Here is a 15,695-nt window from a genome sequence, read left to right as displayed (position 1 = left end):
TATTTTGGATGCTATTAATCACGATAAATCTTTTGACATCACTAATATATATATATATATATATATTTTGATACAGTATATATTTGCCATGCAGGTAATATAGTTTCAAGCTCTGTTTTGAGACAAAGCAGGGTGAATTCAGCTTAACTGTCAAAAGTATCCCAAATATACAACAATCAATAAAAAAAATTATTTAGAATTTAAAAATGTTTACCGTTAAAATGAATCCTGCACTGAAAAAAGTGCAACTGCCTTGTCTGACTAATCTGACGTATTTAATTTTCTGTCTTGTTATTGACCTAAAGTAAATTATTTACTTAATTGGAAGTAAATCTAAGTTTTGTTGGTTTAATTTCAAACTATTTGCTACACATCAAATCGATAATTTTGCGTTCTGTAAAAAACCACGTGACAGCTGAGTAATTATACAAATGAGCTTTAATTTCCCGTTACTACAGTTGATAAATTTGTAACATTATATGATGATTTTTACTAAGTTAACTGTGTTTTGTCACATGTACATACACTCACCTAAAGGATTATTAGGAACACCTGTTCAATTTCTCATTAATGCAATTATCTAATCAACCAATCACATGGCAGTTGCTTCAATGCATTTAGGGGTGTGGTCCTGGTCAAGACAATCTCCTGAACTCCAAACTGAATGTCAGAATGGGAAAGAAAGGTGATTTAAGCAATTTTGAGCGATGCATGGTTGTTGGTGCCAGACGGGCCGGTCTGAGTATTTAGCAATCTGCTCAGTTACTGGGATTTTCACGCACAACCATTTCTAGGGTTTACAAAGAATGGTGTAAAAAGGGAAAAACATCCAGTATGCGGCAGTCCTGTGGAAGAAAATGCCTTGTTGATGCTAGATGTCAGAGGAGAATGGGCCGACTGATTCAAGCTGATAGAAGAGCAACTTTGACTGAAATAACCACTCGTTACAACCTTGAGGCGGATGGGCTACCACAGCAGAAGACCCCACCGGGTACCATTCATCTCTACTACAAATAGGAAAAAGAGGCTACAATTTGCACAAGCTCACCAAAATTGGACAGTTGAAGACATTTCTGGTGAGACATTCCGATGGTAGAGTCAGAATTTGGCGTAAACAGAATGAGAACATGGATCCATCATGCCTTGTTACCACTGTGCAGGCTGCTGGTGGTTGTGCAATGGTGTGGGGGATGTTTTCTTGGCACACTTTAGGCTCCTTAGTGCCAATTGGGCATTGTTTAAATGCCACGGCCTACCTGAGCATTGTTTCTGACCATGTCCATCCCTTTATGACCACCATGTACCCATCCTCTGATGGCTACTTCCAGCAGGATAATGCACAAAGCTCGAATCATTTCAAATTGGTTTCTTGAACATGACAATGAGTTCACTGTACTAAAATGGCCCCCACAGTCACCAGATCTCAACCCAATAAAGTATCTTTGGGATGTGGTGGATCATGAGCTTCGTGCCCTGGATGTGCATCCCACAAATCTCCATAGCAAGATGTTATCCTATCAATATGGGCCAACATTTCTAAAGAATGCTTTCAGCACCTTGTTGAATCAATGCCACGTAGAATTAAGGCAGTTCTGAAGGCGAAAGGGGGGTCAAACACAATATTAGTATGGTGTTCCTAATAATCCTCTAGGTGAGTGTACACCCGCGCATCTTTCATTGGGCGGATTGCATAAAGTTATTGACAGGTTAGAGCAGTGGTTCTCAACCCACGGTCCATCACAAATTCAAATGCAGCCCATCATGCTGAAAAAAAAAAAAAAAAACTTTCACTTTTACAATTAATTTTAGTTTTTACATTAAAAATTTTACTGAAGAAATATAAGCTATAGCCTAATGTTTTTAAGTAAAATATTTTGTTTTTCATATATTATTTTCAGACATGAGCAGACCTACTCACATAACGTTACGCATTTAACTAACACATATAAGCGCGCACTTTGGCAGGATTCAATTCAAATAGTCATCAACAGCCATTAGTTTGGTCAAATTGAGCAGCAGAGTGGAAAAATTTGTTTTTGAGAGAGAAAATGAAATGTGGAAAATGCCAGTTAATGAACACATACAAACAAAAATAGTCACAGTATCAGTAGTAGGAGAGTGCTGGATTTTCGGTTTGCTCCGCAACTCACTTGAAGAAGTTCAGGCAAATGGAAACACCCATACTACTCAGCAATCATCTTTAATTGAAGAAATGTAGCAAAACATCTTCTTCTTTTTCTGTTTTTTTAAATGGCGGTTGACAACTATTATAACTAAGGTTGTGGGTTCGAGTCTTGGGCCAGCAATACCATGACTGAGGTGCCCTTGAGCAAGGCACCGAACCCCCAGCTGCTCCCCGGGCACCGTGGCATAAATGGCTGCCCACTGCTCTGGGTGTGTGTGTGCACTTTGGATGGGTTAAATGCAAAGCATGAATTCTGAGTATGGATCACCATACTCGGCTGTATGCCATGTCAGTTTCTTTAAAAAAGAAAGCAAAAAATTTAAAATCTTCCCAGCACTTCTTTGTAAAATATTTCTATATTCGAAGATAACTTCATTGGCCTTTTCTTGAGCAATAAGCCTCTGCCTTGATGACATTTCTGACAATTAATAAATACATGCTCTACTGTTTCTGGGCTAAGCCTGAGACAATGCTCACAGTTGCCATCAACATGCTTTTTCATTAGAAATAAAGTACTATTAAGTCTGGTGTGCCCAATCCTCAGCCTGGACAACACCACTTCCTCATGTCTAGCTCTGCCTGAATCTGCAAGCTTATTTACTTCAGGCTGTATACTAAAAAGATGTCTCCCAAATGCCCATAAGAATGCAAATTTTAATCCCGTCTTTTGCAATCCACTCACTAACTGTAAAACATCAAGAAGAATGTCTTGCTTGGACTCTGAGTGGGAATTCTTATACTTAGACGAGCAGAACTAGAGTCAGATGCTATGACTGTTTGTGTATTACCCCCATTGCTTTCTACCCATAACAGGGCAAACTATATAGCTACAAGCTCTGCCGTATATACAGCCAAATCATCATTTAGCCTCTTAACTACTGCCAGCCCCAACTCAGGCACCACATGCGCCACTTAGAAACATCTGTTAATATGATCATGTCCTGTCTGTAGTGTTCTGCTATATATCTGATTACTCTCCCTTTGTACACTTTACTTTCCAGCTTTTCTTCATGCAGACCTAGATCCACTTTTTATTCCTCAAACGTCCAAGGGGGAACTGTAGAGTATGGTACTGTAGTGCAGATAATAAGAATACTTAACCCCATACTCTCAACTTTTTATTTGATAATCCAGCCAAAGCTTTTTACTCCCTCATTCAATCGCTCTTGACAATTTCTTAGGACTTGCTGTGTTATGTGATCATCATTATGACCCTTAAGATTAGCCCAATACACTAGGGCAAGCGGACCTCTTCTCAAATACAAGGGCATCTCCCCCACCTCCACTTGGATGGCTGCCACTTGAGAGGTTTTAACAGCTCCACTACAAAGTCTCAGGGCTTGGTTTTGCATTACATCAAGTTTATATAATAATGACTTGGAGGCTGATCCATATGCAACACACCAATAATTGAACATTGATGTCATTAGACCAGTGTAAAAAATTTTCAATGCTGACCCAGACGCACCCCACCCAAACCCACACAAGTATTTCAACACATTTAGAATTTTCTTACACTTATCCACCAACTTCTGGATATGAAAGGCCAAATTGAGTGGAATGCTGGATGTCATGGGAAGGTGTCATAGATAGGCTTTTGTCATGGTCTGATCTGTGGAAGATCCCCCAAGTCAGGCTCAGCTTTCTGATTAGATCAACCTAAGACACCCTACCTTGTCCCAGAAACCTCCACCAGGGGTTCGACGCTGAAGAACATTGCCCCCTTTGCGGTACTAGCAATGCAAGCCTCCAGCACATGCTATCAGGATGTAAGACAGCATTGTCTTAAGGCCGCTACAGGTGGCGACACAATCTAGAATTGAGGAAACTAGCAGAGGTCGTAGAGTCGTGCAGACAAGAGAAGTCCCATCCGGTTTGCAAGGGCCAGGGAGAAAGTTAACCACCTAGACATCTAGAGCCCTCTCATCTGGTAGGGAGTGGAACATGAGAGTTGACCTGGAGAGGCAGCTCCAATTCCCCAGAAAGATTGTAGAAACTTTGCTCCAGCCAGAATTGACCATGTGGTCAGAACCAACTAAGACCCTCTTGTTAGTGGAGCTCACTGTCCCATGGGAGGAGGGTATGGAGGCCGCCAACGAGCGGAATCATGCCTAGTATGCAGACCTAGTAGAAGACTGCAGAGAGGCAGGCTGGAAAGCCACCATGTGTCCCATCGAAGTGGGATGCAGGGGCTTCATTGGGTCCTCAACAGTGCACCTGCTCCGCGAAATGGGATGTACAGGAGCAGGGTGTCGAAATGCCATTAAAGAACTGGCAGAGGAGGCAGAGAGGGGCAGCTTTTGGCTGTGGCTGAGGAGGACGTATAGGGGTTGGGGGCCAAGTAACATCTAGGGCATTAGGAGGGGGTAGCAGAGAGTGATCACATAAAAGTTACCCCATCTTTGAACTTTTGCCATCTGGCCGGCGCTTCAGAGCTGCAAATACCAGGACAGTCAGGCACAAGAACAGTTTCTTCCCCCAGGCAATCTACCTCATGAATAAAAACCTCATGGTAATAAAAACATCTTCAAAGTAGTCCATGTGACATCAGAGGGTCAATTAGAATTTGTTGAAGCATCGTCATAGTTTTTGCTTTTTTTGGACCAAAATGTATTTTCGATGCTTCAAAAAATTCTAACGGACCCTCTGATTTCACATGGACTACTTTGAAGATGTATTTATTACCTTTCTGGACATGGACAGTATACTGACACACACTTTCAATGGAAGGACAGAAGGCTCTAGGACTAAATCTAAAATATCTTAAACCGTGTTCCGATGATGAATGGAGGTCTTACGGGTTTGGAACGACATGAGGGTGAGTCATAAATGACATAATTTTCCTTTTTGGGTGAACTAACCCTTTAAAACAGCGTTTCTGATGTCTCTGTCGTTAATCAAACAGCAAAAAAAAAAAAAAAAAAAAATACATCTGTTCAATAAAGTAAAGAGATTTTTTTTAAACACTTGGTTAGATTATTCAGTAGTATTTCTCATTACTGTTAAGCTCATTTGTTTCTTTGTTCTGTTGTATTTACTGGTACTGACTCCTGTTGCTTGCTCGAAATGTTCATTTTTATTACTGATTGCTTGTATATGCTTTTATTTTCCTTTAATCCAGATGGTGATGTCTGTCATTGTCTTTTTTAGGAAAGATGTTTTTAATGACTTTTCCCAACAGTTTGGAGATGTAATCGAGTCACAGGACCACTGTAAGTGCTGTTTTTTCTTAAGGCCAGTTTATATCAGATTTTTCCATCTGTACAATAATATTACAGACCCATACCAGCCATTGCCAGGCCAATTCCAAAGCAACACATATGTTTGAGGTAAGGTTCTTTAATATAATTATTATGAAGTGCATGAGATGATTTAGTAAAAATTGTGCTGTTGTTAAGATATTGATCTCAGACATTTGTTTGCATACTATAACTAATTCCAATTATTTTTCTCAAAATCTCTCATAACAGGAAAAACACACTTTGGAGAAAGTGATGAGTTCTGCAAGTACAGGAAAAAGAAGCCCTTCTTGGCTGAAAAAAATATATTTCTTCTTCTTCTTTTTTGTTTCTATAGATGGACACAGAGACTTGAGACTTAGTTGTTAAAAAAAAAAAAAAATCTGTGGTTTAATCACCCTCATGTCGTTCCAAACCCATAAGACTTTCACATTGTCTACACCGGACACGGACGGAGCAGTGCAACTGTTGTACCAACTTTCATGACCTTTCTGGATCCTCTGACTTTTGGTTATGTAAGGGAAACAGGTCAATTTAGCTCAAAGGGAATCATTTAAGATTTTAAAGGGAATTTGAACAGAATCACTGTTTCATGGCTGATCACTGAGACGCCCTGCGATTCACTGAACGAGCCATTTAACATCAAATCTGCGCTGGATATTAATATCCAAACTATAGTGAAAACACTATCAATTAGCACAGTAAAAAGATTGGCAGTTTAAGACATTAACTTGTAAGCACAAAACACAAGATACTTCTCTTTTCTATATGAATAAGGCTTTATTAGATAAATCTAAGACATATAAGATGCAAAGAGGCTGAAGATGCAGAGTTGTGTGGGCTGGTTGAAGTTGAACGGGCAGTCGAGGTCAGACGGGGTTACAAAACTTAACTCAGAACACGAAACTCTCAAACGGAAAAGAAAAGAAATAAAGTTTGATGAGACTAGGTGGTGTTTCTTCTTATCGTGGCTAAGTAGCAGCAGGCGTGCAGGCTGAAACACGCTGGAACCGCGCTCAAAGAACAGTGAAGACAAACAGCATGGCTAAAAGCTAAAGCTAAGAAGCAAAGCTAAAAGCAGGCATGACTGATAGCAAAAGCAGAGCTAAAGACTAAGAGCATACATGACTAATAGCAGAGCAAAGCTAGAAGCTAAAAGCAGGCATGACTAGTAGCAGAAGCAAAGCTAACAACTAAAAGCAAGATTTTATGGTGTCCTAAGTATTTAAACTGGCCTGTTGGCCACACCTCCAATGTTGTCTTGACCAATCAGATATTGTCTTGGCTCGGGGGTATCATAAATCATGTTATCTTATCAAGCATGTGGTCCGAATTTTCCCGCTCTTGCAGGGTATAATTTTGGACATGATTCCTATAACAAGTATATGATACATTTGACAAATAACTGATGGTCAGGGCTATTTCAAGCAAGCAGATTCAATGATACACATATCAAACATAATTATGAATCCTTAAGCTATCCCATAGTTATTAAAAGACATAATAATAAGTGATTATAACATGATAGTCAAGTGTGTGGGTTACACATAAATGAATATGGAGTGAAGCGATGGACTGATATTCATTTATAAGTCCTTTTGAGTTCATTTTGGTCCATATATATGTAGAAAAGACAGTTTCTTTGCCATTCTCTTGACAAAGATTTCTGTGGAGGCCAGAGGTTCAAAGCCCCCCCCCCCCCCCCCTTAGGAATTTCAGTCTGGTTCTGCTGGGGGAAGTCAATGGAACTTGTGTAGTTAGTACTCTCATGGGTTTACACGTGATGTCTGGCGTTACCTATCAAATACGAACAACCAATTTGACAATCTCTTCTGCAAAATAAAATTGCCAATAATTGTTCTAGTGGTGTTAATGTTGAAAACTGTTCTGTGAAAGCGTTGGTTGGTTGGTTATCTTGCTTGGGACTTGTGGCACATAATGTTTTATGACTTCCTGTTGCCTTACTGAGGAATTCGGCTCGTGTTTCAACCACAGCCCTGATTGACTGATCGATTTTTCTGGTTCGAGTCATTTCTGCTACAATTACATGGACTGTCACATGGAGGGAAAGCTTTGTGAGTTGGTCTAAATGACCATTATGATGATGATTTCCTTGAAAAATTAAGCTACAGATGAAGTTTTTCTATAGGGAACTGATGATTTTAAAAAGCACCAAATATCAGATTTGTTGTAAAATGTATTGAAATCTATAAGAAGTTTACAATGTTGACTTGCATTCTAATGTATTTTTATTTTATTTTTTACAATGGCACATGGATGTAAAATTTCTTGGATGAACATTCTATTCTGGAATGTTATGCTTTTACGTTTTAAAGCAATTTTCACTATTAATTGTTGTAAATTCTTCCTCAGATTCCAAAAGTGGAAATTGTCGATGATTGTTGAAGATTTCAATGTGATTTAATAAACATTTTAAAATGTTTGACTTTCAAGATTGTAAACATTTAACACCTTAAGATCACATTCTGAAGGTCAAGAAATTACATAATATGTACAATGCAGATTTGTATTTACCTGGATATTCGATTAAAAAATATGCCAAAAAAATTAAGTCAATCCAAATAAATTTATACTGATAAATTGATGTATAATCATTTAAAAAAATATATTTGGTTGAAAGTTAATTTTTAGTTCCAGTTGACTATAAACATTTGATTTTGTCATATTTTATTTTTCCAGTTGAGAAGAAGTAAATTATAGGCTACATGTAACAAGTTGATGTAATTTTTTTAAATTAATCCAGCGACACATTTTTTTCAGTGTGTGAGAGCTGAAAGAAGCGCAATAGTCAGAATATCTGCAAAATGAAGGGACTGAATAACACACCCTTGAACCACAGAGTAATAAATTAACTATAAATTATAAACAAAGGGCAAAATCATTGGGTGTGAGTGGTAGAATCCGTGGTGGTGGAGAATGGATGGGATTCCAGAGACAAAGGCGATCCAACGAAGAGAAGAAAAAAAGAGAACAGGAACAAGAGACAAGGCCTAGACACGGGAGACTGTGAACAATGCTCTGACAAACACAAGATGAAAGACAGGGCAATAAGTAGGGATTGGGTAATGAGTAGCAGCTAGTGTAGATGAACAATTAACGGAGATGCCCACATGAAACAATCAGTGCTGACGAGAGACACACAGAAACTCCACCCACAAAACCCGAGACCACGGTTTACCAACCGTGACAAATAGGACCCCTTTAACCACTCCTATCCAACCAAGGTATTGAAGTTAGAAATCCCTGTATCATGACCACTAATTAACATACTTTGCCAATAAGATAAAAGTGGGTTTTGTTCAAAGTTGCTATAATCCACATAGATCTTTGATATGAATATTCTATGGTAATTAAATATCGACAGCTAAAAAGTAACTAGTAACTTGTACTCTGAGTATTTATTGAGAAGAGTACTTTTTTTACCAGTATACTTTTACTTGTAATTGAGTATTATTTCAGCAATGTAACAGTACTTGTACTTAAGTACAGCTTTTCAGTACTCTTTCCACCACTGCTTAAATGAGTTTGGCAGATACAGTATGACCTAATCTTTTGTGTGGACTAATGTCTCTACAAGAACTGGCTGAGAATATTGTTTCTTAGATTTCCTGCTTTGCTCTTCCTCTCTCTTTCCAGGTTACTGATTTGCATAATGTCCCAATGTTAAATTCATAATTTTTTTCTACTTTAAATATTTTCATATTGCTGTGAAACAGAATGTCATGCAACCCAATGATAACTAATTTAGAAATTTATATTAAGGCACTTATGAACACCTGCAACTTGGGCAGAAGGACAATAATAATAGGGCTAAACTCAGGAGCCTTTTTATTGTTTAAAGCATTCTCAAGTGGTCAAATTAAGCTAATGTTTAAGATTCAGTTATTTTTTTTTGCATAAATAATGTTCTCAGCTTGCATCAATGTCATTCCTCAAATAACAGCTTAGAAAAGGTCTGTTTGATTACTAAATAAAAATATCACCACTATACTATATGTAGCAATTAGTAAATATTAATACTGATGTTCTCGAGCAACACCAATTTGATATTTAAAAGAAAACATGAACATTTCTTGAGAAAAATGCTTTAAACTGTCTAATTTCATGACATAACCAGTACTTAAATAGCTGTTTTATAATAGTGCATTTGCCAAATTATGATCCACTGTAAAATACAATTCTCTGACAAAACAGACATCTTTCAAATATATTACCAAGTGCACGTTCAACCGGTTCTGTCTGTCCTTATTGTGCAAACATATGTACACCATACTCATATATATCTCATATGATAGTTACATTAAAATTATTGAAGATGAAAAATAGCTCAATTGCATATCAATAACTCATTACAAGGCACTGTAATTTACTCATTAATATGTCAATATTCCATTCTTCATATCAATTATAGTGATATCTCTTACTGTAAATTACCGCAAATCAAACAGTGGTTTGTCCAGCAAACGGCCGTAAGATTAACTTATCAATTTTCAATAAAGTTATCACTTCTTATAATTCAAGGAAAAATATTCTCTGGCCATGAAAACATTATCCTATCCTTATGAAATTTCGTTACTAAAAGTAAAAGCTTGTAGTTAAAGATCAGACATGTCATTGACTCGTAATGTGAGCGAGAGGCAATCATGAATATATATTGGTCTTTAATAACTGAACTAATAATACATCAAACTACAAATCACACCGAGTAAATACGCGTACGACAATACAGACAGTAAACTTTGTACAAGACATAACGGAATCCAAATGAGGGAGAGAGAGAGAGAATGAGTGAGAGAGGATGAGAGAGTTAGGCATGATCACAGAATAAGCTCAGTTATGCAAACTCACAGACATTAACCCTTGAAAGACAACAACAAATCAAATCATAGACAAACTTTAAGCAGCATTTAAATCTCCATAGAAGATGATACTTGCATGTGTCTCTTTGTGACTCGCCAGACAAGCGTGCGTGTGAGCTGGTCCTTTGTAGCTAGGCGTGTTCTCTCGTGTCTTTCAGTGCTGCTGCGGAATCGCGCAGTATATTTGAAAGGTTCAACAAAGCAATGTTTCAGAATTTGTCTTCCTCATGTGGAGAGGCGAATAGGTGAATAAACTTAGTAATGAAAAGAAATGAAAACAACGGAGATGAAAGCTACGGAGGTGAAAGCTCCCGAAGGAGCCATGAGAACGGCTGTTCTCTCAGTCGCCGTGCTGAGAGGGACCAGACAGGGACAAGAGGAGACGAGAAGGGCGTAAGAAGAGCGTAACAGTCAGAGAGGGAGGAACTTCCTGGGTCAGTCCTTATAGCTCGACTGGTTCACGCCTCTGTTCGCGTGAACAACCAATGAACGTCCGCGATTTGAAGCGGGAAAAAGTTCCTTTGTCTCTGGGGAAACACCCACTCTAAAAAGTTCTGGCTTATCAGATTTCAGCAGTGATATTCTAGCAAGTTTGTAATTCCAGATTAATACATTTTACACACCTTTCATATAGGTGGACAGTCAGGGCCGTATTAAGACAGTGTGGTGCCCCTGGGCACTATACCTCAAATGCCCCCCCCCAGACATAATTAAGGTGATTTCTCAAATCAAATGTATTTTATTAACTTGTCCAACTACCGTATTTTTTGGACTATAAGTCGCACCTAAGTTTAAGTCGCAATAGTCCAAAAATACGTCCTGACAAGGAAAAAAACATATATAAGTCACACTGGACTATAAATCGCATTTATTTATAACCAAGAACCAAGAGAAAACATTACCGTCTACAGCCGCGAGAGGGCGCTCTATGCTGCTCAGTGTACAGTAGACTACAGGAGCACTCAGCAGCAAAGAGCGCCCTCTCGCGGCTGTAGACGGTAATGTTTTAACTTTAACTTCAATGGTAAACAAGGAGAGCAAGCGAGAGTGCAGTCAATTGCTTCTGTGTCATTGTCGTCCTGAGATCATTCTTCACTCGTTTTAAAAAAAACTTTCGATCCCTGGAACATTTTGAATTGTAGCTAAACGTCTAGCGTCCTTGTCTTTCTTTAACTTTCTTTTTGCAAAACCACTCAATTGACGTCTGTCCATTTTGATTCATTTTCTGTTGCCGTTAAAAAAAATGACACATTTGCACGTACTTGTTGTGGACCAACTCAACTCTGACAGATTGGGGACGAAAGGGGGGACTGATAGTGGTCATGTAATCTTTATTTATTTATAATTTATTATTATTATTGTTGTTGTTAAGTTAGTGTTCATAAACGAGTTATGTATGGTCTTTTAAGAATTTCAAGTCAATAATAAAACAATTTACGAAAAATATTTTTAAAGCTTGTGTCATGTGGTGCCCCCTTAGTTGTTGTGAATGATTGGTGACCCTGGGCACTGGCCCAAGTGCCCTTATGGATAATCCGGCTCTGTGGATAGTTGGGTCACATTTAAAGATTAACACATGATAAAATTGTAGATACTGCAATTTTTGATTATGGAAAACATCTAATGCACCAAAAAGCAATACTTAATACATTTAGAATACATTGAGAAAAGGTTTTACAAATCAGCAATTTACAAATCAGCAATTTATAATCCTCGCATAACAAGGATTAACCATTTTATGCAAAACACAAACCTATTCAAAATACATATTATTAAGGGCTTACATAAAGAGCCTAAAGAAAAGTTTGTTTGTGTGTGTATGATTATGTGTGTGTTGTGGAATGTGTTCCTCCTTTGAGGCTGCTCACGTGACTTTGGAATGTCTCGTCCAGTGTCGTAAAATAATTTAAATCCAGCCAGGCTGGCGCCAGGCCAGGCATTTAGCTTAGAAAGAGTTGGGTTTATATGCCTGAATTCAAAATCTACAAGCTTTGGGTTTGCGTTGTTTTAGATTCAACAAACCGTGATTCATTAGTTCAGAACCCATGAATCGATGACCTGCATATCCGTTACAAGCTTCTTGGTGGCAAGGCACCAGGGGTGGATGAGATCCGCCCTTGGTACCTCAAGTCCCTGGATGTTGTGGGGCTGTCTTGGCTGACACGTCTCTGCAGCATCGCATGGCGGTCGGGGCTAGTGGCTCTGGAATGGCAGACCAGGGTGGTGGTCCCTCTTTTCAAGAAAGGGCACGGAGGTTGTGTTCCAACTACAGAGTAATCACACTCTTCAGCCTTCCTGGTAAAGTCTATGCCAGGGTACTGGAGAGGAGGATTCGGCTGATAGTCGAACCTTGGATTCAGGAGGAACAATGCAGTTTTCGTCCCAGTCGTGGAATGCTGGACCAGCTTTATACCCTCACTAGGGTGCTGGAGGGTTCATGGGAGTTTGCCCAACCAGTACACATGTGTTTTGTGGATCTGGAGAAGGCATTCGACCGTGTCCCCCGAGGCCTCCTGTGGGGGGTGCTCCGGGAGTATGGGGTACGGGATCCTCTGTTAAGGGCTGTCTGGTCCCTGTATGACCGGAGCAGGAGCTTGGTTCGCATTGCCGGCTGTAAGTCAGACTTGTTCCCGGTGCATGTTGGACTCCGGCAGGGCTGCCCTTTATCACCGGTCCTGTTCATTATTTTTATGGACAGGATTTCTAGGCGCAGACAGGGGCCGGAGGGTGTCCGGTTTGGGGACCACGTGATTTTGTCTCTGCTTTTTGCAGATGATGTTGTCATGTTGGCTTCATCGGGCCAGGACCTTCAGCATGTACTGGGATGGTTTGCAGCCGAGTGTGAAATGGCTGGGATGAGAATCAGCACCTCCAAGTCCGAGGCCGTGGTTCTCAGCAGGAAAAAGGTGGCATGTCCCCTTCAGGTTGGTGGAGAGCTCCTGCCTCAAGTGGAGGAGTTCAAGTATCTTGGGGTCTTGTTTACGAGTGAGGGAAGGATGGAGCAGGAGATTGACAGGTGGATAGGTGCAGCTTCTGCAGTGATGCGGTCGATGTACCTGTCTGTCGTCATGAAGAAGGAGCTGAGCTGCAAGGCGAATCTACGTTCCTACTCTCACCTATAGTCATGAGCTGTGGGTCATGACCGAAAGGACAAGATCCCGGATACAGGCGGCCGAAATGAGCTTTCTCCGCAGGGTGGCTGGGCACTCCCTTAGAGATAGGGTGAGGAGCTCTGCCACTCAGGAGGAGCTCAGAGTAGAGCGGCTGCTCCTCCACATTGAGAGGAGCCAGCTGAGGTGGCTCGGGCATCTGTTCCGGATGCCTCCTGGACGCCTTCCTGGGAAGCTGTTTTGGGCACGTCCCACCGGGAGGAGGCCCCGGGGAAGACCGAGGACATGCTGGAGGGATTATCTCTCTCGGCTGGCCTGGGAACGCCTCTGTATTCCCCCGGAAGAGCTGGAGGAAGTGTCTAGGGAGAGGGAAGTCTGGGCATCTCTGCTTAGACTGCTACCCCCGCAACCCAGCCCCGGATAAGTGGAAGAAGATGGATGGATGGATGTACACCTCCACACTGTAAACCCTAATAATTTGAGACTACTCAAATGATTTGAGGAAAGTGATTCCCTCAGTTTAATTGAGTTCACCTAATGTGGTCTTCTCATTGAATTAAGTTATTTTTTAAGTACAGATAATTTATAAGGCAAACAGACTCAAACTCAAACCTTCCAGTTTATATTTTGTTGTATTTATTGGCTTTAATAAAATTATAAATTATTTAAAAAACAATTATTCACATCAACAACTTTATTTGGGTTACACTATGTAGGCTATATGTATACTGACTTAACTGCATAATTTTTTTAATAAAATAAATAAATAATACAATTACAATACTTGGAGTATCAGAAAAATTGAAAGCACACTGAACAACAACAGACGTTTGTCACCTTAATATATTTAACAGAAACAATGCTTTTATAAGAGTAAGCTCATATTGTTAAGTCACATTTTCAATAGAAACATATTGACAGTCACCAAAATGTGAATCTGTATGGAGCATAGAAATTCGCATTGTATTTGTAAATAGTAGTAGCTATTCAAAGTGCTTAATGCTGGCGATTTCTATATTTTTTACCAAAAACTTACCGCCTTGTGTTATGTCGACCAATCAGTGCATTTGTCAAGGCAGAATTTCAAACACACCAATCATATTAAACAGAGACATGCATAATTTAAATAAATTTACATTTTGAGTTCATTACACTTAAAATCTTAATTCAAAACATTTTTGCTCTCAAATGAGTTAATTAGACATACCTGTTTAATTTTGTACATTAAAACTTGGCATTTTAAGTAATGTTTAGTTATGATAACTTGATTTCTTTATTAATGACAACATTGGGGTTTACAGTGCATATTATAACATGAATAAGACAAACAGCAATAGGCTACTTGATATAACCCATTTCCAACTAAATCATATGCAGACTCACTGTGATGATGCAACAGAATGTACATTAGATTGAAATTATTTCAGTGCCATCTTCTGGCTGCTGTAAAAATCACTGCATCTCTTATCCGTAGATTTATAACTTTTGTGGGCACACACCATTAATCTCACCAATACATCTATGTCAGCCTGAATCCATTCAAATCTTTTCATACAATATTATGTCAAATACCTCTCTTATTCTTTTGTTTATTTGTTCATTTTTTTCAGTTTGTTCAATTTGTTCAATCTCTATTTTTATATATGCCTTTGTTGACCTTCTGTATGTTATTGTCTGTCTGTTTATGCAACATCATCAAATTATTAACTTTGTCAGCATTTTGGTTTTCTTTGGATTGATAATGGCTGTTTGAAACATACAAGCAATAATCAATGCATAAAGTGAAAAGAACTCATAGAACAGTTTTTATCTTGATATTGACTTTATCCTTCATGTTCTGTTAGTCACTTATACAACTGAAGAAAAGCAGAGAAAGTGGGCAAGAGTTTCACATAGTTTGCTCACAGAGCTGTTGTTGTGGAAAACATGCATCACTGAGCAAACTCCAAGGCTTGTGTGTCCGAAACACTTGCTTGATTCGGGGACAAACATGCTGCATCACGATTTAGCTTCAAAAAGAAAGGAGGAAATTCCATTTTCCTGTGTTCTTTGCACAGATAAATGAGAAGGTTTAAGTCATGCAGGGTATTTTCCATATTTTCTGTTTCATTTTCTCTCTTTGAAGTAGGATCTGCTCCTGGCTTGAAGACAAAGATAAGTCAAAAACAAACAAACTGGATTTGTTATCAGCATTATTGCTAATTCTTGATGTTAAATACTTGTTTTGAGAGTTTCAGAGAATATATAGCTATTCAACTGCACCGTCAAATCACATCTAATG

At 39.1% G+C, this 15,695-nt stretch overlaps 1 protein-coding gene across 2 annotated transcripts in view; it reads right to left on the bottom strand.

The window, feature by feature from the left end:
- zgc:103601 (Arylamine N-acetyltransferase, pineal gland isozyme NAT-10) overlaps positions 1 to 15,695 on the bottom strand; it is a 149,025-nt gene that overhangs the window by 3,171 nt on the left and 130,159 nt on the right. Inside the window, exon 1 of one of the 2 annotated variants that reach the window (XM_059532236.1) lies at positions 215 to 231. The exons of the other annotated variant lie outside the window; for it this stretch is intronic. The gene's annotated coding sequence lies outside the window, so the exon portion shown is untranslated. Of the gene's footprint in view, positions 1 to 214; positions 232 to 15,695 lie in introns of those variants that run through there. 2 annotated transcript variants of the gene reach the window in all.

The sequence above is a fragment of the Carassius carassius genome, chromosome 3 (genome assembly GCF_963082965.1).
Source record: "Carassius carassius chromosome 3, fCarCar2.1, whole genome shotgun sequence".
NCBI lineage: Eukaryota > Metazoa > Chordata > Actinopteri > Cypriniformes > Cyprinidae > Carassius > Carassius carassius.
The sequence above is the reverse complement of the archived record's forward strand: the minus strand, read 5'-3'. Positions and strand labels throughout refer to the sequence as shown.